The sequence below is a fragment of the Struthio camelus genome, chromosome 2 (genome assembly GCF_040807025.1).
Source record: "Struthio camelus isolate bStrCam1 chromosome 2, bStrCam1.hap1, whole genome shotgun sequence".
NCBI lineage: Eukaryota > Metazoa > Chordata > Aves > Struthioniformes > Struthionidae > Struthio > Struthio camelus.
In genome coordinates, this window is record NC_090943.1 from 39219750 (window position 1) to 39233030 (window position 13281).

A 13281-nucleotide genomic window follows, 5' to 3' on the forward strand; every position below is an offset into this window, starting at 1 on the left:
ACACACACTCCCCGCCGACGGGTCGGCCCCGGCGGCGGCCGCGGGACCTGAGTCTCCGCGCCCGTCGCCGCATGTGCGCTGCCCGCACCGGCGCGGGCTCCTCCTGACAGTGGGGACGGGTGATCCTTGCCGGTGAGCGGCCCCCCCCGCCCCAGCCCTGCTCCCCCTTCCCTTTTCTCCTCCCCTCCCGCCGCCTCCTCCGCTGGTTTCAATAAAAGGCAGGATCTGAGCTTTCTCCCGTTGGGCTCCAAGAGGCGTTGCGATTGGCTGATACGAGGGGCATACGGGGTATTTTCAAAGATATTTCCCAACGGTATGTAGCCGAGACTCCCGAAGTTTCTCGGGAAGCGAGCATTGTCTAGTAAAACAATGACAGTAAATAAATCAGTCATCGGGGTCCCCGTCGGCATCCTGGGGGTTTTTAGGCAGGGTTGGTGATTCGCCTTCCCCGGCTCTCTACTCATTAGAAAGTTAATAGGAGGCGCCAGAGATTTACCCCGGGGTAAGGGAGGGAGGGAAAGGACTGCCAAGGCCGAGGCACCGGGGAGAGCTTTGCTAAGAGCCGTCTGGCAAACGAGGCTCCTGCGGAAACCCGCGCACCGCACCGCACTACTCCGCGCCGCGCCGCGCCGCGCTCGGCTGTGCGCCCTGCACGGGCGAGGGGAAACCGGGGGACGCTTGGCCCGGCCCGGTGCAGTTGCTCCGTACGGGGCTGGATGTGTGGTGGGATTTGTTTGTCTGTTTTTACAGGGCTGTTTTGCTATGGCCAAAGTTTTTTCAGAAGGTTAAGAGAGTGCAAAGCAAGATTTATAGGCCTCCGTGAAGACGTGAAAATTATAACAAGTCTTTCAGGTATAAAATACATTCCAGAAATAAAGTTTCTAGATTTATTTGCTCCACTTTTAGTCGATAAACTCCATATTACTCCAAAGGGGAAAAACTTCCTCTGGCTTATTATGCGCACAAGGTAAGATTTACACTCGCACAGACGAATCATATTCGGAAAGAGATGGCAAAACAGTTAAGTAGTTCCTTTTGAACACGACCTTTTCAGTCCAGGAGTTGACTGTCCCCTTAGAACAGTGTGAATTTTCTGCTGTCTTAGTTAAATGGAAGCAAAAGGTTTTACGGCCTCCACGGCGGCTTCAGTTGAAAAGTTTTGAATGAAAGACGGAGAGGTTAGTGCCCCAGAGCTAGATTTTCTCCCGGAAAAGCTGGAGTCCTACACAGTCCCGACGTTTTACTAGTCAGTATATTTTTTACTGCAGAGCTCGTGTGCTCCATCGAATGTGATTCCTGTAGTTTTTCTTCCTCTGGATTTTACTTTTACTTGATCGCTCGTCTTAAACCTTGGAAGACCTAAAATCAACATATAGCCGTTCAGTGAAAAATAACCCACCCCAGCGCTCTACTATTAATGAACTGAAATTATTCCACTTTCATCACTCGCCTCAGAAATATTTTTACTTAGAGAGGACTGACTGCTAATTGGGGTGCGCAGTTCCCTTTAATCTCTAACACAACGCTTGGAACCTATCCAGAATGAATTAAAATAAGTCTGATAAACAAGAAGTAAACATACCTTCCCAGTAAAACTCGTTTTATGATCACAGCTTGTGTGCCACCTCAAAATATTAGGTTTAGGCGTTTAGGGCATAAAGAATAAAACCCCCTTTCCAAGGCCACTAGTGCTCACATTTGGTACTGTTTTAATCCTCTCTAGTAGAAGTACAAAGGAGGAATATCTTTCTTCTAGTACACTGTAGATGGAGTACAAATTTGCATGTTTACATGCACTTTCTACACGGGAATCGCCCCCCGAACCTACGGATAATGTTTGCATGATTCTTCTGAAAACAAATTGCAGAAGAGTAACAGATCACCATCAGCAGCAGTTCTCTCTCCTCTTCTTTATCCCTGCTAGCAAATAGAAAGAGCTGTGTGTGTGTGTGTGTGTGTGTGTGTGTGTGTGTGTGTGTGTGTGTGCGCGTGCGAGAGCGTATACGGGAGGGAGCTCTGCCACACAGTTTTGCAGACTTTTAGATTTATGCATACCGAGATGGGTCGGTTTGTAGGAATTACAGCACGGAAAAGCTTTGGTTGAGTAAGCTGTAGATCATGGTTTCATTACAGCTCAGCGACTTCCAAGAAAAAAGACCCCAGACGTGGAAATGGCTCTCATAAAGCTCATGTCGTATGGCTTGTCGTGTAGAAGTAAAAGCTGCGCTGAACACCTACAGCTCCCGAAATCGCCGGATCCTGTTCCCACTGCAGAAACCTAATCGAGTTTGCGTGGTGGGACGCGCCATTTACTTGTTTATTTGCTTGTTTGCTCTATTTATAGACATTTCTGTCGAGCTCATCCCCGGAGCATCTGCATGCCCAGTAGAGTGAGATCTGATTTCCTAGGCGAAGCTCCATCCTTATTCAGCAGCGGTGTTTTGGAAAAGTCTGCTAAAGAAAGAATGAACCCGGTCCATGCCGTGCACAGCCGTCAGTGTTCCCCTTAGAGATCCGAGTCTGGTTTTATTCCCCCCAGTATACTTCCACACAGGAACATAAAACAATTAAACCAGCCTGAAAGCCACCAGAAGTTGCAATGGCGAGGTGAAATGATCTGTGTTTGTCAAAGGATTTCGGGAAAACAGGTGAAGAATTAAGATAGGAATTAATGCCCTGCTTATCGCATGTAAACGAAATATTTAATCTGCCATTTCATCTGTTATGTGTGCTCGAACACCTCCAAAAGTTCTTTGAACAAATATTTAGTTTCCAAGCTATAAATTCGTCTTATGCAAAGAGAAAGCTTTTAGGATCTCCAGTTTAAACTCGTTCTTACTGCTTGTTGCGGTGCTGAGAATTATCAAACCGGTCAACTTACCTTTCCCAGGAGTGGTAATTAAAGGAGAACTTGGGGAGGGGGGATAAAAGGAAGAATAATGGCATTAAGAAAAAGAAAAAAGTTAGCTCACCAGTTGTGACTAGCATCCTTCCTAGTTCATTTATTTCCTCACTTACTCCCTGTTCTTCTCGCCAATACCCCTACAATAGCTCTGTTTTTAGAGTAACTCCGCAGCATTTTAAGAGCCTTTAGTAATGTCATTCTGAGAAAGAAAAATAGAAGTGAAACTGTTAAGGAGTGAAACTGCTAAGGTATTTCCTGGTTGGGCAGAGGAGTTGTCTAAAATGAGAGCTGCTTCACTGTGTTTTCTCCCGAGAGAGGAAAGCACTTGGGGATTGACTGGTCCTTTTGCACACTGACCTGAGATGAGATGGAGTGGGGTGGGATGTAACAGGGTGGCAAAGGGAGAGGCAAAAGAGGATCCTTCCGAAAAACTTGCCTGGAGGTAAGCTCTCCTCTCTTCCAGGGAGGAGAAAGCTGGCCATGGCGACAGTGAATTAGTGGTATTTGACAGGCAGGTGGGGCCCCTTGCCAGCCACAGGCTTTAGGTGGGGGGCAGAGGGGACATCAGGAACCTTTTCCAGCAGCCCTACACTACTTAGACAGCATTTATGGTTGGATAAAACTGAACATTGGACAGGACTCCCTGAAGGAAAAGAACCTTTCAGTGGAGCCATCAACCTGTCATCACTGCAATAAAGGTGTAACACACAGGAGTGCTGGTAAGAGCCCAGGGTTTATTTCCTGGCCCTGTCACATGACATGGGGCCAGGGTTACCAAAGGTTACCCCCTCACATGGAAAAGATCAGTGGCCATCTATCCCAGCAGCTGCTTCTCCCTCCTGTCTCATTTTGTATTTTAACTTATTCCTGTGTCTTTTTAAAAATGCAAAACCGACAACCATGTTCAGCTACAAAACCATATAGGCAATGAATAACACATTTGTGTACAGCCCTGAAGCACCAGCCAGGTCAAATCTAAAGGTCTGAACACCCTCTTGCACCCACCTTACGTCCCTGGAAGAGTTCCTCTTCCCAGCTGGTGAAGATGCACCAGAAGGTCCTATCACTGCACTGCAACGTTTTTCCAAACAAGCTGCTTGCTGTCTTCCAAGACAGTCCCTCTGCAATGATCTGTTTGCCCAATAACGTGAAATCTGCTGGTGGGCCTCAAGGTTTTTCATTGTCATATCTTTCATGAGTGTGACACAGTGAAACCAGCATCAGGACTGCTGTGAGAAAGTTAGACACAGTCTTTGGTCATATCATTCCTTGTCAGACAATTCCTTGCCACATGAGAGATGCAAGCTCTATTACAGCCTCCAAGTCAGTGCAGATGGGCATGATGGAAGCAAAGACAAGGAAGACTTGAAATCAAGGACATGGAATGGAAGTAACCAGAGACTACAGAATTAATAAGAAAGCTGCTTTCCACAGAAAGTTGGTTACAATAGCTTTGCTGTGGTTTCCTCCAGACAGACACTTGTCAGACAACACTGTCCTACCCAGGATGCGGGTGTAGCTAAATGGCTTTCTGTGAAGCCTTGCAATAAAACGTACACCAAAGCATAAGAGAGTGCAAAGCATTGGTTATAGATCTTGGAGGTTTACATTACTGTTCTAGAGGATTTGGGGTATATTTTAGATTTATTTAGTGCTCACAGAGCAAAGCAGCGGTTTACAGACAGAAAATACTTGCCACCTCTGAAGAGCCGGAACTATAGCTGGGTTCCTTGATTCGGCTTCCCACACCTCTGTACTAAACGCTGGAGCAAGGGTGGGCCAGGAGCAGGATTGCCCCTACTCATGAATGCGTCCAACACAACACACAGATCACACAGATAGACCCTGGCTGATTTTGTCCAAATTGGTAGCACAGGATCTCTAGGCACTGCTCCAATGGCAAGGAACTGTTAGGGATAAGGATCCATTAATCGTACCTCTTTATCATTATTATTGTTATTATCATTACTCCTTAGCACTGTCAGCAGGCAGCAGGCCTCAATTTGTGAAGTGCTGAGAAAGTAGAGAACACAAAGATATTCCCTGCCCCAGAGAGTTTACCAGGGAAGTAGGGGATCAGGGATGATGGGTGAACATTGGAAAGACCTAAGAAACACAAGATAGAAGCCACTTACCTGATCAGCCTCTGCTCTGGGAGCTAGGACACAGACAGCTTTGAATAGAGCTGACTACAAAAAATATTTTTTTCAGGAAAAAAATCTTAAGCAAATACATTCAGTTTGCTGTGTTTTGGGAGTTTCCTCCTTTTTTTGAGAGAGGGAAAGGATTTTCCTTATGGTCAAAATGGGGAGAAAGAAAAAGTGACACAAAAATAGAAATGTGAGAGAAAAACATGAAGCCTGTCATTAAAAAAATACTGTTTTTCTTCCAGTCAAAATATGTTCTAATCAAAACCAGGTTATTTCCACTTCAGATGTTAAACAGCAGCTGTATAATGCCTGGGATGCCCCTAACCAGATGAATTGGATTACAAACTGGATTTATCCCTCTTCCAAAGAGAGACTTGTGGAGGAGTACTGTAAAGTGATCCTAATGAGTAGGGTAAGGGGATGGCTGGCTCTTTTCTTATTACTACAAAATAGTTAATATGAACAACAAGAGTATTGTCCATCTCTAAAATACTATCGACAATAATCAAAATTTTCTTTACTGTAGAAAAACTGCTAACTGTTAACTACTTCAGTCATTGCCATGAAGTAACTAATATTACCCCTATTTTACAGTCAGGGAAGTGGAGTCGGAAAGATTAGGGCTTGCCTAAGGCCAAAGAGCCAGCAGTCAGGCAGGAAGAGAACTCCAGATTTCCTGGCTCCCCCTCTCCTCCTAAATTCATCATCCACACTCCAATGACTTCTAAACAGTGTTTTCTAAGATAAAAAAGATAAAAAATCTCTCTCTGGATTCCCCAAGGTTCTGCCCCAAATCTGTCCCGTGGAATCAAGCACTGTTGGAATGTGAATTAGCATGTTTTGGACCGGTTCTGTAGTGCCTTGCACAATGGGACACAATGTTGTAGTGCCATTTAAATACAGTCCTAACACTCTACCTGCCCAATCTTTGCTGTCCGAACTAACTAACGCAATCTACCTGGGAGAGCTGCAGTGTGAGACGGCGTGAGTCAGAAACAATGAGAGAGCAAGACTGTAAGAGCACATATAACACCTGAGGCAATTTACTGTGGAGGATTCAGGCCTTTCCTACAGGAAAAAGACTTGTCACTTCAACTAAAGTTTTGCCTGTATATCAAATTGCATAGGCTAAACAGCAAGCAATGATTGGTTAAGCTATTCAACAGGTAACATACCCATTCTTGAGGCATCATAAACCTAGTATATTGATTTTCCTCTAGCTGATTAAAAACCTTTTCATACAAAAATGAGCCACTTAAGCTCGACTAAGAGTATCCACATAACACAGCATTTCACTGAGGGCTGTGATTGATGATTTGTGTTGGATTTAGCTGATGTAGCTGAAGGAGTTACTGCTGTTGGCTCCAGCTGTAAAACAGGGATGTCTGCTGCTCAGCCATGGTGTCTGGAGTGTTAATTTAAGCTGAAATCATGTTAGGTTAATTAATAACAGTAACTGTGAATGAAGCAGCTGAATGTAGACTTCTCTTTTGCCATGTCAGCAAAGCTGTCAGGGCTCAGGAATCAGAGACTCTAATTAATATGCGTTCCAGCAGTGGTTTCTATAAACTTATTTCCCATTTCATTGCAGTGGACTAAGAGGTGCCATTTCCATCAGTTGTGCTGTCATAGCTGTGAAGTGGTAACTTACAGCTGAGCACATCTTCATTGCTCAAGTTGTCTGTCAGGCACACTGGGGGTGACCTGGTCTTCCCTGCTCAGACGAGGCCTACTCAATTTCAGAATAAATTAGTTTCCACTCTTTATATCCAACCACTGTGCAGAGTTGAAGTGCATAGGGCTGTGGTTTAAGCCGGAAATCTATGCAGGGACTTACAGACCTCCTTTATCTCAGATGAGTTTTGTTTGATCGCATTTAGATTAGATGAATTTGGTGCAAACCAAAACAAAGACATTCATGCTACAGTAGGAAGTTATTGGAAGGGTTACACTGTGTTAATGAGCATCTGCTTTTGAAAGCTCATGCAAATTAAGATAGGATCTGAGTTTAAAATACGTACTCCCTGAGTACCTCAATATATGAACATTCCTGTTCTGAACAAGATCTTATGTTCTTCCTATCTTGACTGGGAAGGAGGGTTTGTCTAACCAGGAAATTCACGCAGGCTGAGATGGGGTGTGGATCCGAGGTGGAGCAGCAAGTCCTGCATGGATCTTCCTAAGCATTTCCACATATGAACAAGTCTTTAGCCTCCAGCCACAGGCTTAATCAAGAATAGCTCTATGTGTTGAGCTGTATCATCCAAGCTCTACAGATTACAAAGTACAAATTACCCTGTGAATTTGCCTAGTTCATAGGTCAGAGATGCCTTGTCTGTCACGTTGTAGGTAGGCACCTGAAATTTAGCATTCTGGTGCCATTTTACGTGCAACACACTAAAAGGTGGCAGTTAACCCAATAGCCTACCACTATTTTGATTGTAAGGTATACTGATCGTAAGACTTGCCTCGATCCACTTCTACTATACAAAGGGTATGACAAGCCTTCCAGGCAGCAGAGAGAGAGAGAGAGAGAGAAGGCATAATCCTTTAGTTAGCGCACCCAGAAGTACATCTAAAGGCAAGTGTTCAGGAAACCTCAGTTGTAGAGTGTCAGCAGGAGATTCCTGTTCCTTAGGAAGGGTCTCTGACTAGTGTGAAGGCTTGATGCTATGGAAAATATGGTCTATGGGCAGCACATCTGCTTTTCATATGGTGCTGATTCCTTCCACCAACACTGGAGCCAGAAGCTCACAGGCACTTGGCTGAACGGCTCTCGTCTCCCTCCTGGCCAGCTTTTCCAGTTCTTTTGGTTCATGGTTGTCCTGGCTGGAGATATCCTACCAGGCACTTCACACTTTGCTGAAAGCCCAGGTGCCCGTCATGTGGAGGGACCACTGGCCTCACAGAATGGCCTGGAAAATACCATATTTTCATTGGGAACATCCTTAACTCATCAATATGCTCCTGGCTCAGAAGAGAGGAACTGGCTTCTGGTTCAGACTGTTTTTACTGAGAAACGTGCAATTCTCCTTCTGTCTGCTGGAAGGTTTCCTCCCCCACTCACTGCTGTCTTTGGAGTTTACCCCATGGAGCTCTCTCATAGAGCTGTCTCTTGTGGGGGAGGTGGAGACCTACTCTCTCTAAACGTTGTACTATCATCAGGAAAACACTTGGCAAACACGGAGCTTGGGAAGAGAGAAGAGAGTGGAATAACATTGCTGTATAGATGATCTGAGAATTTCCCTCTGCTCAAAGAGCTGTTGTGTTTAGGGTACTTCTTTGGGAATTCCTGTCATCATCTCCACTTGAATTTGTTTCCTTTAAGTTGGATGATGTCTGGATGGGGCCTTAACTTTTGGGAAACTTGGACTGTTCGGCCCTCCCAGCAGCTGCTCTTCCACTGTCCGATTTTCATGCTGATATATCCATTTGATTTCATCCTAATCCACACAAAGTTCAGGTTTCTTAGTGCTGGGAGAGTTTTGACGCAGCAGGCACCAGAGTGGTTATTATATGGGATTAATGCATCTGCCCTGCAAAGATTCTTTCTAGACTATTCAGTTTTGGGGTTTGCCCCCCCTCCTTCTACAGTGTGCCCTATATCATATTTTAACCCTTCTTTGGCTAGACGATGTGATTTCGTTTGTTTGTGTGTGAGTGAGTGTGTGTCTAACACTCCTAACATGAGTGCAATCAGTTAAGGGTTTGGTTTACAAACCCACATTTCCAAAGCTTTGGAAATCTGCACAGATCTTGCACGGACTTGGCACTGAAACCTCAGAGAGCAGCCAGAAATCAAGTCCTCTCCACTCCCACCCTTTTTATTTCTGTGAATGAAGATGTAAGAGACCCATAAATCTAAAACTGTGCAGGCGTGGAGGAAATCATAAGAGTCAGTCTGGTGATATTACCGCGGGGAGCTGTGAAATCACCGAGGATTTATACAAGCATAGACGGCAATGTTGTCATTAAAGAGAAAGAAGGAAAAAAATGCAAAAAGAAAGAGGAAGATGGCTATTTTGCTCTGTGCTGCATGTGGCAGCAGCTTCTGATACATGGTTTTGGTGCTGTGTTGGGAACCGCCAGCCCGAGAGCAGAAAGTTTTCCAGCCCCACCACCTGTTTGGAAATCAGCCCTTTCCGGGGCGGTATCAAGGAAACCAACTCTGGACTGAAGTCTTTGGCATTTGGGGAAGGGCTCACCAGGGCGGGAGGTCATTTCTGTTGTCACGTCCAAAGCAGGTTGGTCACCGGGGCCAGACCTTGGCCCAGCCTGGCCCGCCCTCGGGGGTCCTGAGGCCGTGCCAGGGGAGGCCGCTGAACCCCAGGTGCCTGCCCACGGCTACTCCCCTAGCTTCAAGAGAACGGCATCTTCAGAGGATTCATCGTATTTATAGGATCGGTGATTATCTTGTCTCCGCTGGTGTTGCTTGGGGCCCCACAGGAACAATATGGCCCGAGGGCAGCCAGCTACCTCCTCTGCTGCGCCCTGCTCCCCCCTCTTGCAAGAGGGTGCCCTAGGAGTGGATAGTGCCTCGATTTCAAAGGGCAGCCCCGGCTCCCCAGAGCCCTGCCCGGGGTGAGGGGGCCGGTTGGATCCCGTGAGCCGGTTGGCTCCCTCTCCCTCCCGGCTCGGGCTTGCAGCGCTGCGGGGCCGGCGACGCTTCCTTCAGCCCCGACCCGCCCGCCGCGGAACCGCTTTCCCAGCGCGCTGGGAAACCGCTGCTGGGGCTTAGCTGCACCCTCTGCCCGCGGCCCCGCCAGTTTCGGGCTCTGTGTGGGGACATCTGAACTGTCTCACTTGGGGGGGGGGGGGGGAGGCTGAAATAACAGCCTTCCCGCAATTGAAAATACCCTTTCTCCCCCATGCCTGGCGTCGTCTCTCCCCCTGCTCTCTCCCGAAGCGGCTGCACTGCAGGGCACGGTTTGCAGCGAGCTCTGAGCCCGCTCTGGGTGGAGCTCGTTGCTGCTGACGGTCAGATCGTGTTCGTGGTTTGATCGTCCCAGTGCAAAACCCAGGCGTGTTTGGCCACCCATGAAATGGCAGACCACGAGCCCCGCACCCAGCAGGGCTCTGCCCTCTGCAGCCCCGAAGCTCACTCTTTCCCCCGCACTGTAGGGTATTTGGGAGTGCACGCTCTCGGCTGCACCCCACTCCCAGTGCCTCTCCAGCACCCAGCCTGGACGGCAGGAAACGTTTCCCTCTTCGCAGCGGCTCATCCCGCTTCTTCTTTCCAAGGGATGAGGACTTTTTTCCCAAGAAACACGCCGATTCCGTGGGCTAGGCTGGGCTTTTGCTGAAGAGCTGCAGTGGCCGAAATCAAACATGTTCAGAAAGCAGAGCCAACCCGATGAGGTTTTGTTTTCCTTTCCACGAAGCACTGGTCCGCAAAGGGAGAAACGCGAAGCAGGGAGTAGCGTGTCTCCGTGCAAACCGCTGCGGGCGAGGCGGACTTCACGCTTCTCAAGGGCCCCTCAACCTGCTGCCGTGTGAAAGAGAGTGAAAACGTGTGAAAGGCATGCGTGCCTCCCCTGGCGTTGCCGGGGTCCCGCTCTCCGGGAGGGACCGAGGCGCCGGCTCCCGCCGGCGGGGCGGTGTGCGCGGGGCCGGCCGGGGAGCCGCCGCCGTCTCCCACCGCCTCCCTGGCCTTGGAGCAGCCCCAGCGCCCTGGGGAGCTCCCTTTGCTTAAGGCTTGGGGCTTGGCTTTCCCTCTCTCCCAAACATTATGTAGTGGTCCTGTTTAAGGGGAACGGGTCAGAAATAGCTGGAGGGGGAGGGTGGGGGGGGGTGGGGGAGGACCCTCAAACGCAAAGACGTTTGAAAGTTTTCCCTACCGGACCATCTTGCCGCACGGACACCCTGTAATATCGGGACAACCCGATAAGGATAAGGCCGTTCTTGTTTCCTATCGAGCGTTAGCCAGGGAAAGCTAGAAAAATGGAAGAACAGACATATCCCCGTACCAAATGATAAAGGATCAGCACATGGGCTCTGTTCCACAGGCTTTGATTTTTTTTTTTTTTACTGCTGGTTGGCAGCAAGACTGAAAGCATTCAAATCGGTTTTGTGGACTGCAAATGAAAACTTCCTACAGGTTGCCGTGTACCCATAGTAGGAGGCATGTGCTGGCGCATCGATGTAGCCTTTCCGGATCTGGGCAGATTTTTCAAAACGGGATAGTAATGGAAGAGCGGGAAGAATATGTCTATGTCCATATACGCAAAAATGTGTATGTACGTACATGCATATGTATATATATATATGTACATATACGAGAGAGGATATTGTATATGGCACAATTCATGAATCTGAAAGAGGAGAGCAGTTCATGGCTCGGAAGATGAACCCGATTAAAACACAGAGACATATTTCGACGTATTCAGGCTCCGAACATCTAAGCCCGCGCCCGCCCGTGGGAAACGCTCATTTTGCCGAGACTTGCCCGTGTGCAGCAGCCACAGGAGAGCACGGCAGGGAGAAACACACCGCTCCGGCCAAGCTGGTGTCATGTGCAGTGAGTTTCGCCAGGTACCACCCCAGCGAGATTTGTTGAAGTTCATTGCCTGCGGATTTTGCCTGCAGCGGTGGCTTCTCTCCGCCGACGCATTGCCAACAGCTTTAGGTTGGCCTGGGCAAAACATTCTTGACCTCGAGGGAGGATGGTGATGATGACGATAATGATGATGATGATGTCATCTCCGCACGAAATTAGCTCCGAGGCGGAGGAGCTGTGCCCTCGGGAAGGGGAGGCGGAGGGCGGCGCCGGTGCTGCCCGCGGTGCCCCCGTGCCCGCAGCCCGGGGCCGGCCGGCCGGCGCGCACCGTCCCGCGGCCGGGCCACCCGGGAGCCGGCCGGCACCGCGCGGCGCCGCCGGGGCTGCTGCCCTCCCGCCGGCTCCCTCTCCCGCAAGCTGCCCGGGGGGAAAAAAAAAAAAGCAACAAAAAAAAGAAAAGAGGGTTTGCGAGGGCGAGCCGGCTAGCTTGGCTCCTTTCATCTCTGCGGCCCATCAGCAGTGGGGGGCGCAAGAAGACAGCAGTTAGTGCAGGGCCGCGGTGATCACAGCGAGGGACCGCCGGCCGGGAGGGAGGGATGGGGGGGATGCCGCTCTTGGCGCTGGAGGGAGGAGGGATGCGGCTGGGGGGAGAACGGGAGGAGGGCCGTGGCAGCCCCGAGCCGTTCGGGAAGGCAGGTACCCCTCCCTCGGCCAGACCCGCGGCATCCAGGTCTAGATCCTCCCTGGTTCCTGTTCCTTGGGTCCTCCTTTTCTCTTTTGTCGATGCTGCTTGCCTGGGACTTCAGGACCAGCTCCAAGCCAGCAGGGAAACAGATCCATCCAGCATGCGTAAGGCATTCGCAAGCAAACCCTGGCGTCAGCAGCTAGCCCCGGCTGTTTGCCATGACTTCCCTCCAGCAGACTACCTGCTGCAGCCTTCACGCTATTAGCCCTGCCTTGTGCAGTACTTTCCTTCCTGAGAAACAAGCCCTTGTCTTTCTCTGCCAGGGTTTCCTAGTATTTGCTCATTTCCTCTTTCAGAAATAGCAAATACTCAGGCGCTCTGGCTTTGCTTCTAACAATCTCTTTTCTCACGCCCATTTTCAGGCAGCAAAACAGGCAACTGCATGAATGTGTCCAGATTTCTCTCCTCATGCAATGCCAATACACTCCGAATTTCCAGCAGACATGTGGCTCTCTATCAGCTGCGGGTTTTCCGCAAAGCCTCCCTGCAGCCGCAACGCTCTCCTCACATCCCAGCCTTCTCACGCGACCGCTCGGGCGCCTCGTGCTCTGGGCAGAAGCTCCAGCTCGGCCTTAGAGAAATAAGTGCACAAGGGGCAAGGGCAAATGTTTTTTGCTCTTTGCCTATGCAATCTGCTCTCTGAGTCTGGGAGAACCATGGTCAAGTCTGGACCTGTCTCAGGATCACTTGGGAGGCCAGTTTCTTCTGTTGAGTCCCACCTGGAAAGCAGAAGCCCTGAGAGACAGGCCTTCCCTTGTGAAGACCATTGCTGTACCTTGCAGTATTAAGGCCAGACAGGGAAGCAATGAGAGCATACATGAAGGTGAAATTCTGCATTGCTGTTACTCGAGTCTAAAGGACTTAATGCAGGTGTGAGGGGTAAATCAGTAGTGGGGGCTAACTCATATCGTCTCCTTTATCCTTTCACTATTTCTGACCCTTCGTGACTGAAAAAATCAGCCATAGTGTTAATAAGAAAGCAAGT